This window comes from Pogoniulus pusillus, chromosome 26 (genome assembly GCF_015220805.1).
Source record: "Pogoniulus pusillus isolate bPogPus1 chromosome 26, bPogPus1.pri, whole genome shotgun sequence".
In the NCBI taxonomy this organism is placed as follows: Eukaryota; Metazoa; Chordata; class Aves; order Piciformes; family Lybiidae; genus Pogoniulus; species Pogoniulus pusillus.
The window spans coordinates 4,069,409-4,091,549 of NC_087289.1; the positions used below are offsets into that span (position 1 = coordinate 4,069,409).

Below are 22,141 nucleotides of genomic sequence, written 5' to 3' on the forward strand. Positions count from 1 at the left end.
TAAAGCTACTCAAAACTACAGTAAGGGATGCTAAAAAACAATCCAAATTTAAAAGGCAGCTTCATTAGAATTCATTTTTATCCTTTGAGAGGAAAAATGTCATTTCATCCTTTCCTGGAGCCCCCATTACAAGAAGGATGTGGATGTGCTGGAGTGTGTCCAGAGAAGGGCCGCGAGGATGCTCAGAAGGCTGCAGCAGCTCTGCTGTGAGGACAGACTGAAAGAGTTGGGGCTGTGCAGGCTGGAGAAGAGGAGGCTCCCAGGTGACCTTCTTGTGGCCTTCCAGGATCTGAAGGGGGCCTACAAAAAAGCTGGGGAGGGACATTTTAGGCTCTCAGGAAGTGACAGGACTAGGGAGGATGGAGCAAAGCTGGAGATGGGTAGGTTCAGGCTGGATGTGAGGAGGAAGTTGTTGAGCAGGAGAGTGGTGAGAGCCTGGAATGGGTTGCCCAGGGAGGTGGTTGAGGCCCCATCCCTGGAGGTGTTTAAGGGCAGGCTGGATGAGGCTCTGGCCAGCCTGCTCTAGGGTAGGGTGCCCCTGCCTATGGCAAGAGGTTGCAACTAGATGATCCTTGTGGCCTCTTCCAACCCTGACTGATTCTGTGATTCTATGCCAGGTCTACGTTTAGGCCCACCATAGCTTGACAATAGCAAAAGAAACATTGCAAATAGTTATATGTTCCTGCAAGTTTCCTCTAGGTCTATTATATGAATCGGCCTCAAAAAGCAAACAAGTCATCCAGCAGTCTCAACATAAGGTTACCCATGAGCTCAGGCTTTAATTTTAGTAGGATAGTACCTGAAAGTTGTAGGCTATGCAAAATTTCACCTTGATGCTAAAACAGAGTGATGCTACTGGATCGGTTAAGCTTGCTCCCATATTGAAGAGAAAGGGACATTGTTCTCTACTTTGTGCTAGGGCTGTTAATAGGAGCTTGGATCACAGGGTGCTAGAGGTTGGAAGGGACCCAAAGAGATCGACTCCAACCCCCCTGCCAGAGCAGGACAATACTAACACAGATCACAGAGGAATGCATCCAGACAAGCCCTGAAAGTCTCCAGAGAAGGAGACTCCACAACGTCCCTGGGGAGCCTGTTCCAGTGCTCTGTGACCCTTACAGTAAAGAAGTTCCCCCTTGTGTTGAGGCATAACCTCTTGTGCTGCAACTTACACCCATTGCTCCTTGTCCTATCCCAGGGAGCAGTGAGCAGAGCCTGTGCCCCAGCTCCTGGCAGCCTTCAGATACTTACAAACGTTTATCAAATCCCTTCCAAGTCTTCTTTTCTCCAGACTAAGCAGCCCCAGGTCCCTCAGCCTATCCTCACAAGCCATGCCCTCCTGTCCTCTAATCATCCTCATAGCTCTCTGCTGGACCCTTTCCAGCAGGTCCCTGTTCCTCTTCAACTGGGGAGCCCAAAACTGAACGCAGTCTTCAAGACGAGGTCTCAGCAGGGCAGAGTAGAGGTGAAGGAGAACCTCCCTTGATCTGCTGGACACACTCCTCCTAATACACCCCAGGATCCCATTGGCCTTCTTGGCCACAAGGGCACATTGCTGTGCCATGGGGAACTTGTTAGCCACCAGCACCCCCAGGTCCCTGCTTTCTGGAGGGAGAGCATCCAAACCCAGACTGATGGGTATTAAGCAGCCTTTTGTTCTTTTCACATTGGCATTGAAATGTTGGCCTCAGAGTCATCCCAACACTGAGAAGTACATGGCAGCTGCACCCAATTTGCAGGACAATGCAGTGTTTAACCTGCTGTCCAGAAGGAAAAACAAGCTAAAACATGCAGAAAACCATTGCCATGCACTGCACAACAGGTAGAGTCAACAGGTAATCAAAAGAATCCAATGTGGCTTAAAACACCAAAGTTAGGACATAAAACAGAAGTGGAAAAAGCAGATTGTTCACAAGGTTCCCAAGTTCATCACCCTCCTCTACCACTTTGGTTCTGCAAGCTGTCCTCCCTCACAGGCTGTCCTGCCCTGTCTTTTTTGGTTTCATTGGCCTTTGAGGTGATAGATTTCAAACAGGAAAGGCCAGTAATGGACTATTCAATTGAACTTCATCATTTTTGGGTGCAATGCCCAGAATTATGGTCTAGATTCATCTAGTTGTACTTGGCTCCAGAGAATTAATTCCACCCATTGCAATAAATGGAACCAACTGCAAAAATTGGATGTGGGTCAGTATTTAGAACCCATTCAAACAGTTGACAGCACCCTTCATTGCAACTCCTAACATTTGAAGAGTAAGAAAAAGAAAGATATTAGGTAGAGAGATGATTTAGCACAAGAGCTTTCTGAAATGCTGAAGCCCTGCCTATCAGCATACCTCCTGAACACCAGGAGCAGAAGTTTAGCAACTGAAGAGTGGCATCAAACAGCCTTTTAAGCATATTTGATTAATAGTACTAGGATGATCATTATGACACAGGTCTTGGGTGAACACCTTTCAGTATCCCAAATTATAACCTTGGAAAGAATTAGAAACTGCTTAATAGAAGACCTAAAGAGATTAAAGGAAGCAATTTGAACACCACTTGCACTTTGATGTAATTCCACATAGTGCTGCTTCCGAAATGCATCCTTCATCCTACTCATCACCTCAACCACCACCATCCCCATATCACAGTCTCACAAATGTTGGAGCAGCCACATAACCACACTGTGCTTCTGAATACTGCAAGAAGAAAGCTGGGATGTTTTGTTTGCAAAATACACAAGTTCTGGAAACTCCAGGTGAGATAAGCATAAAGTGGAATTTGTCAGAACGTTTCAAAGTATTCTGAACTCACACCTAGTGGGTAGGAGATGCAACAGAAGCCTACATAAGTAAGTACCATATGTTGACTCTTTTTTTCCCCCTCTAATAGATTAGGCTGGTAACTCAGGGACAAGGAGTACCCTTCAGATCTAGAGAGGATTCTCATTTTTATGTATTGGAGGTTTGAGCTTTCCTTGATTTCCACTTCCTCTCAGTGTGCTCCCATCCCAGTTCTGAGGTTGGAAGTTTTGACCTGGTGAAGTGGTGAGTGGTTGTACCCTTGCTGCACGTGCTTTGAAGGACTGAGTGCCCTGCAGCATATGTGTTGACCCAGGACGAATTCAAAGTGAATTTGTCTTGAGTGACAATTCCAATGCTATAAACAGGCTGGTAAAAAGGAAAAACAGTTCCTATGCCTACAGGAATACAGCAAGAAGATTAGCACCCCAGACTCTCTCAGCAGGCTTTGCTTTGAAATGCTTTTGTCTTCCGAGGTTGCCTCCCATCCTCTTATTTAAATAGGTTAACATTCTAAACTAGGCAAGCAGCAGAGATTGCTACCCATAGCAAACTGTAAACAGTATCCTAAATTAAGGGCTGCCTACGGGGATAAGCCATCTCCAAACCTGAATCTCTCTTTTAACACTATAGTGGCTTGGAATCCTGACTTGGAGATAAGGAGAAGCTCGAGTCCAGTTTCTAAACACATCTATTCCAGGCCCAGCGAGTAATGCTGGGTGAGAATCAAGAGAGCCAGAGGGCATAAAACTCCCTTCTTTTTCTTATGATAATTCTGAAAATAAATAAAACAAGGCACAAATGAAGTAAAGCAAGAGACACATAAATCTATAAAATTCCGGGGATAGCAACAATAAAATTATTCGCAACCACGGATTTTTGGCCTGCTGAGAGTGATTCTCCATGCGTGTCTCATGCTTCCTGCGCTGGCTGCTTGGGCTCAGCGGGGAGGAGGGGAGAAGCCGAGCTGCATGAGAACCGAGCCCAGCGCCGCCGGCAGGAGCAAGCGAAGGGCTGAGACTCACCTGTGCCAGGAGAGGGCGCAGCGCGCAGCCGGAGCCCCGCAGCGCCCAGCCGCCAGCAGCCGCCGCTGCACCTGCCTCGGGCTGCCTGCTGCGGGCTGCGCCGCTGCTCACCGCGCTCCGCACCGCGCTCCTCGGCCGCCCTTCCAGCCCTGCTCACCCCGCGCAGCTGGGCCTTCAGCGGCTCCTGTCTGACAGCTCTTTCGCCCGGCTCCGTGGCGGCTCTCAGCTGCCTTACGTGACACCGCGACCTACTTAGCTTCCCCTTTCCCCCCGGTGGAAACCGGAGCGCTCCTTCAGTGAGGCTTGCAAGGAGGAAAGGCAAAGTCCAGCAGTTCTGGCAGAGCAAGCCCGGGACCTTTGCAAAAATTCCTGGCTGTTTGTGAGAGGTTAAGCAAGGAGAGACAGGGCCAGCACAAGCAGGCCAAACTGTGCGGCTCAAAGTAAAGCAGGAGCAGGAAAAATATACAAAGGGTCTCATGTTTGGAGTCTAAAAGAGGAGGACTGTAGTAACTTCACTAAAAAATAAAGTGTTTTCCCCCCTGACTCCCACAGAGCTTAAGTCAGCCAGTTCAGGGACCAGGGATGAAATAGCATCATGGCAGCAACACAGGCAAAGGGAAGACTGCAGCTCAGGAGACATCAACTCATTTCCACCCTTCCCTACAGACATGATCTAAGCAAAATGCTGAGACCCAGAGTCTCCAAATAATCAATTACATGCCTATATACCAGAAAAGTCAATCAGCTTAACTGTAACCCTAGGGAAATCCTCCTGACTTCACCAGTTTCCAGTGCAAATTACACATCTACATTCCTTTGAGGATGCGGAGTTTAGTCTCCATACATCTCACCTCCCTGGTGTGTGAGGAGGCAAAATTTCCCTACTTCTGCAAGGTATTCTGTGCTGCAGCCTGTCAGGCAAACCTAATAACTCAGTGAAGAGACACCTAAAAGAATAAACTTGAAATCTTGACTCCTAAGATAACTAGAATCTGGTCTGCAAAGCCAAATAATCCTGCAGGGACCTTTTTATTCTCTCATCTATCCAAACCTGTTCAGTTCTTGAGCTTTCAAAGACATGGTCTAGCATGGTTTCAAAGACACGTTGCTCTGGCTTACCATGGCTTTCTTTGAGAAACAGAATCATAGAATCAACCAGGTTGGAAGAGACCTCCAAGAGCATCCAGTCCAACCAAGCACCCAGCCCTAGCCAATTAACTAGACCATGGCACTAAGTGCCTCATCCAGGCTTTTCCTGAACACCTCCAGGGATGGTGACTCCACCACCTCCCTAAGCAGCCCATTCCAATGCCAATCACTCTCTCTGGCAACAACTTCCTCCTAACATCCAGCCTAGATCTCCCCTGGCACAACTTGAGACTGTGTCCCCTTGTTCTGCTGCTGGTTGCCTGGGAGAAGAGACCAACCCCCACCTGGCTACAGCCTCCCTTCAGGTAGTTGTAGACAGCAATGAGGTCACCCCTGAGCCTCCTCTTCTCCAGGCTGCACACCCCCAGCTCCCTCAGCCTCTCCTCATAAGGTTTGTGCTCCAGGCCCCTCACCAGCTTCGTTGCCTTTCTCTGGACACCTTCCAGCACCTCAACATCTCTCTTGAATTGAGGAGCCCAGAACTGGACACAGTACTCAAGGTGTGGCCTGAGCAGTGCTGAGCACAGGGGAAGAATAACCTCCCTTGTCCTGCTGGCCACACTGTTCCTGATACAGGCCAGGATGCCATTGGCTCTCATAGCCACCTGAGCACACTGCTGGCTCATCTTCAGCCTACTATCCACCAGCACCCCCAGGTCCCTTTCTTCCTGGCTGCTCTCCAGCCACTCTGTCCCCAGCCTGTAATGGATGCTTATCCTTAGTAGCAGGCTTGGAGCACAACTGCAGCAAGGCAAGCAGCATTGATCTGCACTCTAGCAAGACACAAGAACCAAGACAAGCTGTTTCCAGGATGATATTTGCTTTCTTCATTGCTGCACAGCTTGCAAGACAAACAGAATACATTGTCATGCTTGTGGGTCACGTCCAACTGGGTCCTCATGATTTTTGCTGTGTTCAGGACCTGATATGCAATGGAGCCAGTACAGACATGGGTTGGCTAGAATGGCATGAACCCTGGCAGCAACTGGAGAGTGTTCATGTGCCTTGGGATAACACTCACTGGAATTCACTGGTAGATGCGTAACAGTACACCAGGTTGTAAATGTCTGACCTGAGGAATAGCTTCAGTCACCTGCAGGCTTTATATTTTGCTCTCAGAGCTTTAAACACTATGTGGCTGCTGCTAGGTATGAAGAGAAAAGCTCTAAGGTGTAGCACTGAGCTTTGAGATCTTCTTATAACTGTGCTTAGGACCTGGCCCAACTGGAAAGCTGCTGGAAGTCACTGCCTTTGCAGAAAGGCTGGGCTACATTGCTGCTGTTAGAGAAAAGCATCTTGTTTTGCCCACCTCTGGGTAAACCCTTAGTGATTATTCCTGCTGAGAGTGGCAGCAGCTGGGAGGTGCTGAATGCCCAGACTGTCACCCCTCACTTAGATACACCACAACACCAAGATCCCATCCGGCTCTGTCCCAGACAGCAGCACTTACCCTGTGCTGAATTCAGCTGCTCTGGTGCACATGGCTGGAGTAATAGTTATGCTGGGATATAGCTGGGAGTGTTCCAAGTACCTGAACTCTGCTGGCAAGTCAGCTGCAGACTCTCTCCTATCGCATACTATCCATGTCTCCTTCCTATATGACCCTGAATGGGTCTCATATGCTAGGAGGGGAAAAAAAAGTGATGATAAACTTGCTCTTCACAACAGGATGCATTTGTAAATAGAAAACAGGCTCTGGAACTCACAATCTCAGTGTTTCCCCCAGCAGCTCCTAAAAATGCATCTCAAAAAACCCCAAACCACACTTGGAAACTGCCCTTAAGTGTAGAAGACACTGCTCCCTTCTGAGCTTCTTTTTTTTTTCCAGAGCCCTCCTGGAATCAAACTGCTCTGATAAATCCTTACTTAGGTATAGCAAAGGGCAGCCCAGCCCAAGCTGCACTCAGTTTTCCACTTCAATTAATGTAGGTGTTGTTTATCTTATTTCAGAGTGAGCTGGTTCCTCTGGTGAAAGCCCTTGTCTCCAACTGACTCAGCCACAGCATTGCTTCTCTACTCTCGGCATGAAGTGACCTTGCACATGGATGAGTATAGGGTGAATGAGAGTCACTGCTTCCTAGGTACTGAGTACACATAAGCTCACCACTAGAGAGCTGGAATTCTCCCCCAGAGTCCACATATAAGCCTCAGTGGCCATATCAAAGGCTCATGGAGCTGCTTTCCAAAAGCCTCATTTCCCAGATTCCCCACAACTTATGGACAGAAGAGCAAACCAAGCTTCTCTTAACTGACCCACATGCAAAAAATAAGCACACGAGCAACAGTTGGCAGGATCCACTCAGCCTGCATCCTCACAGCCCAAAGACATGCTCTTGGGCTTTACAGTTATGTAGCCAGAATGCTCCTGGAGGCACTTCCATCTTCACACATATGTGATCATGCCTGGAGCATATCTACACAAGCATCTGAACTCAGATCAACAGAGTGGTTTAGAAACATCTTTGTTGTCTCCACTTACTGCACTTCGACTCATATCACAGGGTGATCTTGGAGGATGCACTATGGGCTCCTTCCAGATGAAGCTAGGCTGAAAGCCATATACCAGACATGAAATGCATCCCAACCACCAATATCCAATCCTAAGGCCTGATCCTCCAAAGCAGAGCTAATTCAAAGTAAAACACCCTGGAAATGCAGAGAGCACTGATGTTGTGTTCTCCTCTCCATATGGCCTACTCTTGCAGAGCCACTCACGCTGCTCAGTAACACTGAGCTACTCCAACTACACTTTGCTCCCACCTGCTTCTTTCGCATGGTGCTTAGACTGCTCAGTCCTCAGACAGCCCCTCAGCTTTTACTGCATGCAACTGTAACAGCATTTCAATCAGTGCCCTTAACTCTCCCTTCCTGAGATGCCTGAGTGAAATGAGATTAATCCATTGCAACTTTTACTGCTTCCAAACTTGCTTTCCGCATTTGCTTCCCCCATTTCCCCAGGAACCATTCTACTTCAATTTCAGAAGCCATTAGCCCATTACAAATGGGCAGAAGTGGCCTGTTTGAAGAGCTGATCCTAGCTCCTCTGCCACAGTGAGCAGCAGCAAAGCTGGTTGGCACTACCCACCTTCTTAGAGGCTATTCATATTCTGGTGTCAGTGCACAGCGCATGGTTTACGGCAGGGGTTTTGCATTGTTTATTTGCTGTTCCTCTGCAGACAGTGGCATTGTTAAACAGCATGTGTCTGAGAGAATCCACCCTCTCCATGGGATCTCCTCCCAGCTATTACAGCACTTCCCAGAAACCTACTGAGCTCTGGAATAAACAAGTCTAAATGGGGGGACTGAGCCCACACCCAATAAGTAGAGTTCCATGGAGCCTCCATAGCAATGAAAGTAACTTGGCCTTGCATGGAACCTTCCTTTTGCCTAATGAAAACCCTGTGTTGTTGCCCTTCCTAATGACACTCTCTTGTCCCTCTCAGGCAAAAGACAGAATAATGGACTTTAGTCTGACTTGCTCCAGCTGGGGTATGGGCCATGAAAGATGCTTTTTTCAACCTTCTGACTCATGAGCTTGGGTACCTAAAGCATTTCACCTTACACAGGAGCAGAGATGAATCTTAGGTGCAGATGAGCTGAGGAGGTGTGGACATTTGAGGTGCTGGGATTCCTCTCAGGACTGAGAAACCTCCCACATGTTCAGCTGTTTTTCCCTGCTCATGCCAAGTTAGACTGATTACTGTATTTGGGGACAGGAAGGAATCTCCTCCAAGTCAGACTGCAGGGATCATTATGGAAATAACTCCTGTTTGTCTTTCCTCCACCATCAGCCTGCAGTTTGAGGCCTGATACCTCCTCAGTGTCATCTGCCCATTCTCTTCTGGCAAACACCCTCACAGCAGCACTGGGAAGCCTTTGCTGGCATTCTGCCTTGCATACTTACACTCATCTTTTGCCATGGGATAGAGAGATGCTTTGCAACATGTTATATTAGCAAAGGTCAGGAAAACTCTGCTGGTCTAAATATCCCATATGCAGCAGATTAATACTGTGGCAACTTTGATTCATGGATTCAGGCAGTGCATTTCATACTCATATTCCTAGATATTTTTTTTCTGGCTGGCAACAGATGTCCAACATTTCTGCTGCACAAGCAAATCAGCAGCAGGCAACACATGGGCTCACTGCAGAATCTGTAGTTGGCAACCCACCACTTTTTTGGGACAGGTCTAGGCTGACAAGCAGTATCAATGATTATTCTCCCTGGAGCATTACAGGCAAATACTCTTGAGTATTCCTGCATTTCAGAAGCCTTGAATTGCCATGTGAACTTAGATTTGCTCTTTCATATTGGCTTTGAACAGCACTTACCCATCTACTTGGGTCTTTGGGTACTGCCATGCTTACAAGACATGCACATTGGTTTTCCTCCTCAAAATTCATTCCCTCTGTACCACTACAGACTAGCTCATAAGCAAAGCAGGAACCCTTCAGACAGGCTAAACCCAGCACTAGGTTGCATAAAAATGATAGGTCCCATATGTCCTTATAAACACTGTGCCAAACTGTATTTACATTGTGTTAACATCTACCAAATTACCAAGCCAGCAGGAGAACATAGACCCATTCACATTTCTAAACCAGGCTTGTCTGGATGAGCATGTGTATGAAAAAGACACTTTTTTAGATAATCTCAGCCTGCAGTTTCATCTTCCTTCCCAGAATGAAAACATCTGCATCCTGTGGTATCAGACTACTTGGTTAATTCAAAGGCAGTTAGAGTCTTGGATGGGATTACCCCCAGGAGAGTTCCCTGTTCTACTCACATTTCACATGGTTCAGAAGAAGAGAATTTAAGTCACCATGACTGACTAAATTCTTTCTCTCTTTTACACTCCAGTTTATTTTCAAGCATAGAGTTCTCCAAGACATGGAATCAGGTCCACTAATGCAAGCTGAGGATCTGCACCTACATTTTAGAAAGTTCCTTTTCTATCTAGGGATATTTTCTGACTACTGGACTTGCAATTTCCCTTGGCCTGGGTTTTCTTTGTAGTTAGTAGCTGATCAATCGTATAAGAGACCCACACTAGTTTTTCAGCTGAGGATTGAACCTGAAATTCAACCTCTAAGGAGACAAAGGAAATCAGAAGTGCTGAACAGCTGAGATCCATGGTCTGTTAAACTTGACTCTCCCTAACAGCCACAGAAGAGAGACCACAGGTTTACACTTTCTGCTCAGTGTCATGACATCTTCTCCTGGCCTGAATAACTGGGCAATGGGTTGCCTAGAAGGCTATAAACTTTCTTTTTAGTCTGTACAGTTGCAGACAATATCTCTTACTTATAGTTGTACAAAGCAATCAATGAGATTTGTCCCAAGACCTCTGTAACCTCCAGTACTACAAGCAAATCAAATCACCTAGCCCAGAAGGAAGGCACAAGAATTTGCCTGTAGTCCATACCTTATTTATAGCCACAACTGCTGTTAGATCTCAGGTCTTCCTGGCCACTAGGAAAGCAGAGCCTGAGCTCCAGCCATCTGCTAGAGGTTTAGACAACATCAATCTCTGCCAGCTCCTAAACTTTAAAGGAAAAAAAAAAAACAAAACACAAAACCAAACCAACAACTCTATTTTCTTTCCTTAAAGCTCTTCTTGAGCCTAGATTTAAGTGCCCAGCAGCAACGTTTCCAAAATGCCTCAGTGATTTGGGAGCACAAGTCACAATCATTTCATGCAGGCACTGTGGTGAAGACTGACCACTGGCCCACTCCTAGTACAGAAAAATGTTGGCCACTATCGTTCTGAAAGATGCCAAGGAAGGGCCTAATCTCCAGAGAGCCTCAGTACACCCTTTGAAAAACATCTTAGTAATACTTTGTCAGGCACAGTGTCAGTGTTGGAGCTGCTAGAACTTGTTCCTCTGGGACATACATTCTTGTTCCCAAATTAATATTTTAACTATATGGTCACTGTTTCTGAGTACAGTTCAAGACATTCCTTTGCTCTTAACATATATGCCTATCTGACCTAAAAATTAAGGGTTATGAGAACTCCAAAGGACTTTCACAACTGAGTCAAACAATATGCAAAGGAACATAGTAAGTTAATCTAAAAGTGTGGCCAACAGGTTGAGGGAGGTGATTCTCCTCCTCTACTCCACTCTGGTAAGACCCCATTTGAAGTACTGCATCCAGCTCTGGAGCCCCCATTACAAGAAAGATGTGCTGGAGTGTGTCCAGAGAAAGGCCACAAGGATGCTCAGAGGGCTGCAGCAGCTCTGCTGTGAGCACAGACTGAAAGAGTTGGGGCTGTGCAGGCTGGAGAAGAGGAGGCTCCCAGGTGACCTTCTTGTGGCCTTCCGGGATCTGAAGGGGGGATGGAGCAAAGCTGGAGATGGGTAGGTTCAGGCTGGAGGTGAGGAGGAAGTTGTTGAGCATGAGAGTGGTGAGAGCCTGGAATGGGTTGCCCAGGGAGGTGGTTGAGGCCCCGTACCTGGAGGTGTTTAAGGGCAGGCTGGATGAGGCTCTGGGCAGCCTGATCTATGGTAGGGTGTCCCTGCCCACGGCAGGGGCTTTGGAACTAGATGATCCTTGTGGTCCCTTCCAACCCTAATTGATTCTATTCTAGAAGTCAGGGAATGTCAACTATATTAACTGTAGATTTCAGTTAGGGCCACAGGACACCTTAGAAAAGTTCAAATCTAGCCAGGAACATACCTGTGACTTGTAATAGAAATACATCTTAATACCACAATGAATCCACAACTGAACATCTGCCCTGTTGCCCTGAAGTGGTCCTTCCAACACTACCTGCCATAAATAAAGGATAAAAGCATCAGAGACTATTTTCCCAGAGCACTGGTGGGATCTTGCAGATGAAAGGGGCAACCAAGGGGTTGTAAAATGCTGGCTTTTAACTTCAGTGTGAAAGAGAAATATCTTCCCTCCTCCTTCCACAAAAGCTTTGGGAAAAGCTTCAGGAGCAGGATTTGCAGTTGGCAGAAGCCCTGTTCTGCATAATCTCCCAGGGGAAGTCTCACAAGAGGAAAGGCTCTCCAAGACAAAGATCTCTTCCAAGCAGTTGGAAAACACCACACTTTCATCAATCTCCCCAAGACACTGGGAATTTTGCAGAGCTATGTTACAGATTTATGCAATACCTTGTATTACAGATCTCTGGTTTACAGAGAAGGGATGGGTGGGAGAGGCAGCCTGCAATGGAGACATCTGATTTCTGATCTTGCCCTTGGTATCCTCTGTAGGTTGGCACAGAAAAGATGGAGTCTCTCTAGCATTATATATTTGCTGTGTCCAAGGTTGAGTATGCACCTGCTTGGTTTGCCACTCACCACACACATCTCTACCCAGAGAGGCAAAAGTAGAGGCTCTTGGTACTCCCTCATTGTCCATCACAGGCAGCAGCTGTTAAGCCTAACCAGTCACACTCAAGCACAAAGGGGTGTTCCCCACCCAAAGCGGCTCACAAGTCCTGATTCCCTATGAGAGAGAAAAGCAATGCAAGTTGCCCAATGTCACACACAGAAGTTCAAAGCCATGAACAGGGCCCAGGAGCCCTGTTTTGCAGTCAAAACCTTTATCCCCTTCACCTGCATGCTTGCTGTCACCAACTGGCAGCACATGGTATAATCATAGAATCAACCAGGTTGGAAGAGACCTCCAAAATCATCCAGTCCAACCTAGCACCCAGGCCTATCCAGTCAACCAGACCATGGCACTAAGTGTCTCATCCAGGCTTTTCTTCAATACCTCCAGGGATGGTGCCTCCACCACCTCCCTGGGCAGCCCATTCCAATGCCAATCACTCTCTTTGCCAACAACTTCCTCCTAACATCCAGCCTGTACTTCCCCTGGCACAACTCAAGACTGTGTCCCCTTGTTCTGTTGCAGGTTGTCTGGGAGAAGAGACCAACCCCCACCTGGCTACAGCCTCCCTTCAGGTAGTTGTAGACAGCAACTGCCAGTGTGGGAGTGCAGACAGACTTGCATCCAAACATGGTTGCACATCAAAATAGTTAACTCTTCTTCCTCCTTACTTCAAGTCTAACTTAGATCACTACTGAAGAGAACAAACTCAGTGACCTCCAAGGACAATGAAAGAAAAAAGAAAGAAGCCCTACTAAATGAATTAAAGAGCTTCACACTCCTGAGATGAAGGAAGGAGAAACTAAAATATGTTAAGCACAAAAATACACAGCCACAGAAGATCAGCTTGGCAAGGGCTCCACACCAGCCAAACAGCTCTAACATCTGGGAGCCATGATTGCCTCATATCATGGGCCCCCAGCCACACAGTCAACACTACAAACAAAGCAATTCAAAGCAAAGGGTAAAGTAGGGGCAAGGCTGGATTTAATTACTGGAAGCACTCAAACCTACTGACCAAGGGGGCCAGGAAACCAAACCAGCAGAGGGGACAGCCAGTTATTGCTTAGCAGGCAGGTAGGAAGCTATCTGGCAGCACACCATCCATTTCCACCAGGGTCTCAGTTCCTCCATGAGCATAGCCAGGCTTATTGCAAGGATAACCATCAGTTAACTAGAGAAAAATTGTTCTCTTCAACCTACTGAACCATAGTCCTTCCACAGAGCTAGAAGCACTACAGCACAACTTCCCTATCATCCACCACCTTGAAAACAGTAGGAAGAGCTGACATCAACAGTATTGTCTTTGGTGCTGGGTTGGACTTAGTCATTGCCAGCTCCTTCCTCCTAATCAAGAACATACTAGAAACATCAGCACTGAAAAGGAAAGCCAGCAGGCATGAGAGAGGCTAGCACAGATATAGGCCCTCTTGAAAGACAAGGTGCAGCCATCAGGAATAGAAACTACAAGTGATTTACTTTCCACACCTACAAATACCACCTTAGAAAATTCTCTGGAATGAGAGGGGGGAAAAAAAATGTTCAACCTTCAACCTTTTCTGCTCCTTAAAAACTGCTAACACTTTCCAGACAGAGAAAAGTGAATGAAGAGTCAAACACCAGAACCCCTCAGTAACTGAGAGATATTTTGGCACACAAATTACCTCTCCAGACAGCTTCTGCAAGGCCTAAACAGCTTAACATGTTAAGACCAAGAAAAATTCAGATAACAATAAACTAAGCTCAATGCATTAGGTTAAACTTTCCTAGCCTGGCTACCTCCTTTATCCCTGACTTGGGCTTTGCGTGCAGCCCATCAGTGAAACCTTCCATCAAGCTGCTCATATGTGTGTGGAGGAAGATGCCTTTGGGATCAGATGTTACCTAAGGCTTCAGAGAAGCTGGGCTCAGTTCTTATCTCAGTGCACCACTTGCTCCCCATTGTTGCCCCACACCTCGGTTTGTATAGGCGGGCAGCAAACACATTTGCAAGCTGTACTGTTGCAGCTCAGTTACAACAAGGGCCATTAAGAAGAGTTAAGAATGCAGCAGAGTTTGTAAATTTCTCCTTTCCTCCCTATTCTGCCCCAGGCTTGTGTTTTGTTTTGGTCCCCCCCTTCTCCTTCCTGGGAAATGTGATGAAGGAGGGTGGAGTGGCTCAGGCTATGTACAAATATTCAGACAGTCTCTTAGCAATAAATGGATCTCAGTCAGTTCTATTATCTGTCTGGCTGTGGCTCCCATTATCTGCTGTGAATTGTAGCAGCAATCTCTGGAACAGCATTCAGGCACCATCATTACTAACTTCCACACCCTCCAAAGACCACACTGTAACAAGGCACGCTGGATAATACTTACCATTAGAAGAGGGAACATAAAGGATTCAAGCTATGACTAACACAGCAAAAGGCTCTGCATGGGGCTTTACATTCATTGACCCTGTTTTGCTATTAAAGAAAATTCTAGGTTCAAACCCTAGACCTGCATTTTATACGACGCATCAGCTGATTTACACAAAAAGCTGTTTTCATCCCGTTCTTGCTCTCACTCTCCCTCCCACCATCCTAAATCTTCCCGGAAGGCTGCAGCTGGAGAGCAGGGTAGGAGCAGCGCAGGTCTGCCTGGAGCTGACCCTCCTCGAACGGAGAGCGAAAGGCCAAAGCTGCGAGCGCACCGTGCCCAGCAAAGCGCCCAGGAGCCTGCGCCGCAGTCCGGCACACCGCAGAGGGCACCGAGCAACTCAAGGCTGAAAGCCTCCAAAGCGGCACTCAGGTGGCTTCTTGTTAGGAATGGGAACTTTGGGATCCAAAGCCACGTCTGACTTCGTGTTTTTCACAAGCTCTCCGGTTCAGTCAGGGCCCGGCTGCAAAGCCTGGGTTGAAATCTAAATATCCTTCCCCAGGGAAGGAGGAGGGTTTAGGAGAACGCTGCTTAGCTCTCCCTCCCATAGCCAGCAAGGCAAGGCCACAAACATTAACTCCACTGTGAGAAATATATATAGAATCATATGTTTGATTCGATCAATTCGTGGCAAGGGGTCACAGACAAGGAGGAATGGGGGGGGTTGAATGAAACTGCATTCCTGCTTGCACCACCATCTCAATAAGCTTAAAGATAAGAGTAATTAGATTGGTGAAGGAGGGAGGCATATGGAAGAGATAGTCTTTTGTATATTGAAATGGAAATGCATTCCTCCTGGTGCCACCTTTCCTGTACGAGCAAATAGAAGAACCAGGACTTTGAAGTTCATGAGGAAGACACTTAAGCAAGACCCCTTACTTCATCAAAGATTACCAGAGGGACCACCGGATAAAAGGAGACCTGTGTGGAAGAGACATCTCACATTCCTAAGAACTGATAAAGAAAACCCAACCTTTTCTTAGAACTTAGTAAATATGTAACAGAATAGGGTATAAAAAGAGAAAGCTGAAGGCAAAGGGTGTGCGTTGGGGTAGATCAGTCTCCCCTCGTGCCCAGGCCTGATTGCTTGATTCCTGCAAACTCTATTAAAGCCTTAACTTGCATGGACACCAGTTTGTGCCTGTTATTTATGACATCCACCAAAGCTCATTTTCTTAGGGGGTTCTACCTGGCCATGGATTGGTTTCAGCCTCCCAGGCACAGAAGCTCTGAACAGAGGCTTCCCTGAAACTGGGGGATTTCAAAATCCTCCCTCTCCTGCACAGTTTTGCTGGTGCTTTCCTCACTTAGACACTTATTTCATAGCAAGGCTTAATAGCTGACTATTCCCCTTCATTCAGCATGGCTGAAAAATTAGTCATCCACCTAAAAACTTATTAGGAAACACTTGATCCTATGATTGCTTTCCTATGGAATGAAAGGAAGAGGTGGGGGAGAGAAGATGAGTGAACAGTTGCACTTACTTTTGGGAAGGCTTTTCCAGCACAGGCACAACTCTCCCAAAGACCTCAGCCCACAGGAGAGCCCCTAAAGATCCCAGCTTGGCACAGCTGCTCCCATTGCTGATAGCCCAGAGACAGCTGGCAGAGACTGCCCTAAATAGAGCTGCGGCTCCCTGCAGCCATCTCTTCAGGCAGCACCACCCATGGCTAATGCAGTTCAGCTGAAAGTCATTTGTCGTCCAGCAATTGCTCACAGGCCTCAGCTGGGAAATGAAGCCCGGAGCTCCTCTCCCGTCTGCCCATAGGCATGTGGGTGCAGGAGCAGGGTTGGCTGCTGTCTCATCTCTGTACAGAGCAGCACAGGGATGGGGTGAGCAGCCAGCTCTGAAGCATCATGGCATGGGTTGTGAAGCCTGGGTAAGGTGTAGGGATGAGGGAAGGAGCACAAAGGATGAGCTTTGTGGAGCCCAATCATGGAGCCCACTAGTAACATCTCTTATCATGGCTATGTGTCCCCACAAGGACAGTCAGACAAAGTGGCCCAGTACTGTTTGTTGTCCTACATCCCCACATGGCTTCTGGCTACTCTGAACTGTTGTCATAGGCTACTCACTGCTCTTGGCACCACCCCTACCCAGTTTCCTGGGAGCTCCATCTCTTGGAGCAATGTGGTGTGCAAACCTGGGCAGCAAACAGTGAATGGTGCTGGAAGGAGGGGAGAGTTACAGTGGCAAGATATTGGGAAGAAGTAGCAGCCCTGAAAGAGGCACACAGTGGAACAAACACATTGTATCTACCCAGTCAACCCTACTGCTCCACAACTGGAAGGGGCTGCTGCTGGCTAATAGTCCTCATGCCCATACAAGGCTCACTGGAGCTGGCCCTCTAGAAAGCTGCATTTAAGTGGCTTTTCTGGCAGGCAGCACCAAACATTTGCAGAAGATTTTTTGAGAAAGGAAAAAAAAACCCCAACCAACCAATCAAACAAAAGACTGCCCCCTAACTTGAAGGTAATGAAACCCATCTTATTTGTATACAGTTTATATGCTTCATAAAAATGCTAATGACTCTCCCAAACAGAGGAGGAACAGAGCCATTTTTTTGCCTCCCACCCTTCCCCCCTTGCACTACCTCTTTTATGACATGGCATTTAAGTCAGAGTTGTGGCCAGCTCCTTCTGCCTCTCAGTGCATCCTCCTCCCTTCTCTTCCCACTCCTAAAAAAATTATAAAGCCTTGCAAATAAGTTTCAGTGGAAATTTAGAAGAAAACATGATGAGGGGAAAAAAAAAAAAGAAGCCTCCAAACATAAGGCACTCAAGGACTCCAACACTGCCCCCTCTCCCCTTCCACAACATTTTCCTTTGGTGCCTACATTTTTCCAAGGTCACCTCGGAGGCTTTTCCTAGTTGGCTATTAAAACAAAACACCCCAGAGACGCCTGCCCCAAGAAGCACATGAAACCATCATTGTGGCTTGGATTGATTCCTTGTGTACAGATGCCATGGGAGAAAAAGTAGGGGGATGGTGTTGGGGTGTGTGGGGTGCAGCTGATATTTTTCCAAGACTTTTTCCTCTCACCAGAGGAGGAGGAGGAGGATGAAGATGGAGTGATGAGTGAGGTTCCGTTTGTCCGGCAACATGAGTCACTCAGCAGCAGTTTCCGATGCACGCTTTTTTTCCTTCTTCTTTTCTTTCCATTACAGAATTTGGTGTCATTTATTCCTTCCTCCTCCCCAAGAAAAGAAAAAGGGGGGGAAAAAATCTCCTGCTACCGTTATGTCTAATTTATTCTGGGAACTTGTTTGAGAGCTGACCAAACATGCTGGGGGAAGGGCGATTTGAAACACAACCCAAAACATAATCAGCTCTGGAAGCTTTTAAAGAGATTCCTTTAAGGCTGTGCCAAACCTTAAAGAAGGAAAATACTGCCACTAAATCCCTCCCACCATGAATGGGGATCCTGTGTGTCTGAGGCTTTTTATTGGCTGAGTGGTTTGGGGTTGTTGGTTGGGGATTTTTTTTTATATCAAAGATGCTACTTTTTCAAATAGGGTCTGAGCTCTGCTGCTTTTCATCAGACAGTGAATTCTTGCTCCTCGGGCATGCAGTGATCTGATATAGCCTTCTCCCACACTGGGTTGGGTTCTCATGCTATGATCTGGCTCTTAGAGCTTGAGCTGTTGTTTTTTTCTGGAAGCTGGTGTTTTGTTTTTTTTTTCCTCCCTCTTCACCCTTTAAAATCAAAACTAAATAGAACTAAGCCCTTAAAACAATAAAAAGCCAAGCTTTACAGGGTCCAGGAACCTGGACCTCCCCACTCCTCAAATATCCCCATCCTCTGTGAGCAAGGGGTGCTGCTGTCCACACAAGCTCCACCAGCTCCTCTGCAGCCAGCCAGCACCGGGAAATGAGGCAGGAGGAGAAGGTTCCATCAGTGTGCAGAGGACATGCACAAGGCATCGCTGTCATAGTCAAGACCACTCAGTCAACAGTTTTATGGACACAAACTTCTTGCAGAGAATGCCATTAATTCAGCCCCACAGCCTGTGCAGTTATTTCATCCTGATTGTTTGTTCTTTCAGATGCCACATTTAGCTTTTGCTCCTCTGTCCAAGTCTCAGCTCCACCAGTTCACTCCGTGTAGAGTAAATGGGAAAACTCAGCAGCAGGGAAAAGCAGCACTCTGAGAGCAACAATCTCCTTCCCAGGTTCAAAAGACACAGGGAAAACAACTGGAAGCTTGTTTGGAGTGAACCCCATTTTTTGTATGAATCTAGGCATGCATAGGAGTTAAAGAAGGGACCTCTCTCCATCGATGAGGACATCAGGGACCTCAAGGAATCCTGCTCACGATAGCCTCATTCTTAATATGCCACAACCAAAATCTCTTCCGCATTTCAGCTTCTTCTCTCGAACACTCTTAAACAAACCTGGTGAGGCCTGTCCTTGCACCAGTGACTTCTTGCTGTAGAGACTGGAAAGCCAGACAGGAACCCTGGCACCCTCACAGAGTTTCTGTTTGATTAATATGCTTCTCATAAGGGACAGATGTAGTTGAAGTACTTTATCGCTGTTTCTCCTCCTTCCCTCAGAGGACTGTGTGCTCTCAGGCTGCACTGGCAGCTACATACAAATGGCTGCAGCAGAAGGAAGCTGGCTGTAGCCAGGCCCTTTGTATCTGGGCACTGTTTGACTCCAGAAAGCACAGCCCTTTGCTCGCCCAGCTGGTGGAGTGGTGCAGGCTGCTGTATGTCCCTGTGCAGTGCCACGCTGACCGCTGGCTTGCTGTTTTCTGCTCGGCTGCTCCTGAAACAGTTGGTCATTCAGGGCCACAAAGGCATCTCGAAGACCCCACAAGAAATACTCCCCCTCAGTTCTGATTTCCTGTTTACAATGACATTTTGGGATGTGCTTCCAAGCCAGTGTTTAATCCTTTTACTCTGCCACATTGATTTTGAATCATTTTAGTTTAAGTGTTATGAGAACCAAGATAAATATTTTTCATGATTCTCAAACCACAAGTATCTTTATTGACCTTATGTTTAATTTCATCACAAGTAATCCCAAATTTAGCTTGACAGGATCCATCTTCCACAAGGTACCAGAGGCCTTCTGATTAAGCACTAGCTTCATGAAAGCAGCTATTTAATGGGATTTCAAGGCAGCTCTGAAAAAAACATAGATTCAGACTTCCTACTCCACAGTAAAAAAGCTTCATAACCCCTTCCAGGAATGCAACACAAACTGTCCTGGAAGAAAACTCTGCTCATCCACCTTTACATTGCTTATGCATTAGGCTTCAGTAGCTGCCAAAACATGATTGGCATTTCCCAAATACACAGAAACATTATTTATTAAAGGAAATTGGAGTCCCCTCCCTGAACAGCTAATGGGTCCTCAGTCTAAATAGAGCACAACCTGAGTGAAATTGAGAGCGTTCAAGTACTGCAGACTCTGAGCAGTGCCACATCCACCTACAAGTCTGTGGCTATTTGCAGTTCCAGACAAGTTCAATGCAAACCAAATGCTGAGCTCCTTACACACAGGAGTACTGTGGGATTTTCTGCAAAGGCAACATGCAGCAGAAAGCTCAATGTCTTTTGCTTCCCCGTTTGACAGAAGTTGTGGTTCAAAGCTCCAGCATGACCCAGCAGAATGTGTTTTCTGAATCTGTGGATTTAAACATCTTAACTTAAAGGGAAGAAAAAGAAGCCAACCTCCTATCAGGTTTTGTGTGCCAAACCTCACCATATAGACATATGCAATTATGGAACTTCCTGAAATATGTTTTTGCTAGAAAGAGAGAAGGATAAAGGGTACATGGGACTCCAAAGAGCCTCATGAAAGGATCCAGAATCATAACCAAATAACCCACTGAGTGGGGAAACAAAACCACAGTGCCCAATTTCAGGTGGCCATCAAAGTGTAAGCTTTCAAATACACATGATAAAGGAAGTATCTACATGCAGTGTATGCCAGCATGGACTTTTAAAGCACTAATTACACCTGGAGGCAGCAGACCTTGTGTACCTTGTTGTAGCTGAACCCAGAAAACAAACAAGCAATCAAAATCAGATGTTATTTTGTTCAGTTGTGTGTTCTAAACTAAGCTTCTCTGGCCTCCTCCTAAAATGTCAGCGCTTCTGATCAACCACTCAGTGTCACCAAGAGAAACCTGGAAGCTCTCCCAGTGCAAGTGCCTGCATCTCACCCCCTGCAGGGCCCTGAGACAGGCAGAGTTGCTTCAGTCTCCATTGCATGACCTTTTCTAAGGGTGGTGGGTGTCTCTTTTTTTTCCCTTTTGCCTGATCCTCATGAACCCTAATTATGAATCCAAGGTCGTTATCAGCGATGTCAATTATACAACGGCTGAGCAGCTGCTCCCCCTGTTGCTGGCCTAATAGTGCCATGTTGAAGTAGACAGCAGAATTTCTTGTGCCATTTAAAATTTGCTATATCATGAGTTTCCTTTCAATTGCAAAAGCAGAAAAACAGCTTGAGTACTTTTCCTCCTACATCCTTACTTCAAGCTGCTTTTACAGTCCTCAGTGCATCCTTCAGCATCTCCTGCCTTAAATACATATCCCAAGGGGAATAAAGGGGAATTTAACAAAGAACAAAATTTCCCAGATGGTACCCAAAGTCATCTACAATCACAAAGACAGGAGCTGCATTAAAATAAACTTTAATGGAGATTTTTGGCTGTGGGTGTGTAGGGCATGTGGCCATTCACATGCTACAGAGTGCTGTACCTGGTACTAAAACACAACTGCTTCAGGGTGAGAACTCAGAGGAAGCTTACTACTACAGAGCAGCAACAAATGATGTTTGAGTAGAAGCAGCAGAGCAGTGTTCAGTGTGTGAGAGGAGGTCTTTCGTCACCTTGGTGTATTTTGTAACAGTTTAGGTTACTAGAGAGAGGTAGCCCCAATGGCAACTATCACAGTTATCAGTGATTTCCTCTTCTGTGTGAGGGGTGAGGGCTGTGGTATGCCACATCCCCCCATGTAGGGAGTGTCAACAAGCACTGACTTTTTCAAGGCAAACCTATAGCTAGCAAATATCAAGAGAGACCTAACTTTCCCCCTTTCATATCTTTCACTTGTTTTTTTCATTCCTCTTTCAAAAGATGAAGGAAAGTAGCTGAATTCACACTGGGTGACTTCTTTTGTGACCTCCTTGCAAGATGACAGATGCCAGCACCACTGGGAAGCACTTATGTGCCAAATCTAAAGTTTAAGGAGGAATTAGCTTCAGTGCCTCTTTTATGTAAAGCAATGCTAACATGATGTACAAACATGGCTTAGTCTGCCCCTCAGATGTTCATCAATGTACATACCTTTTCCTGGAGACTTTTTCCTTTCCTTCTTCCCCCCCCCCCCCAGCCTCCTTACTTCCCATTCCAAATTTCCACCATACAAAACAACTGCTGAGGCCTAGGATAGGCTCTTCCTTACTGAGTGTTATC

At 46.6% G+C, this 22,141-nt stretch overlaps 1 long non-coding RNA gene across 1 annotated transcript in view; it reads right to left on the minus strand.

The window, feature by feature from the left end:
- Positions 1–22,141, minus strand: part of LOC135186873 (uncharacterized) — a 63,653-nt gene that overhangs the window by 38,525 nt on the left and 2,987 nt on the right. The window contains exon 2 of the long non-coding RNA XR_010307132.1: positions 16,193–19,840. This is a non-coding gene — a long non-coding RNA (uncharacterized LOC135186873). The remainder of the gene's footprint in view (positions 1–16,192; positions 19,841–22,141) is intronic.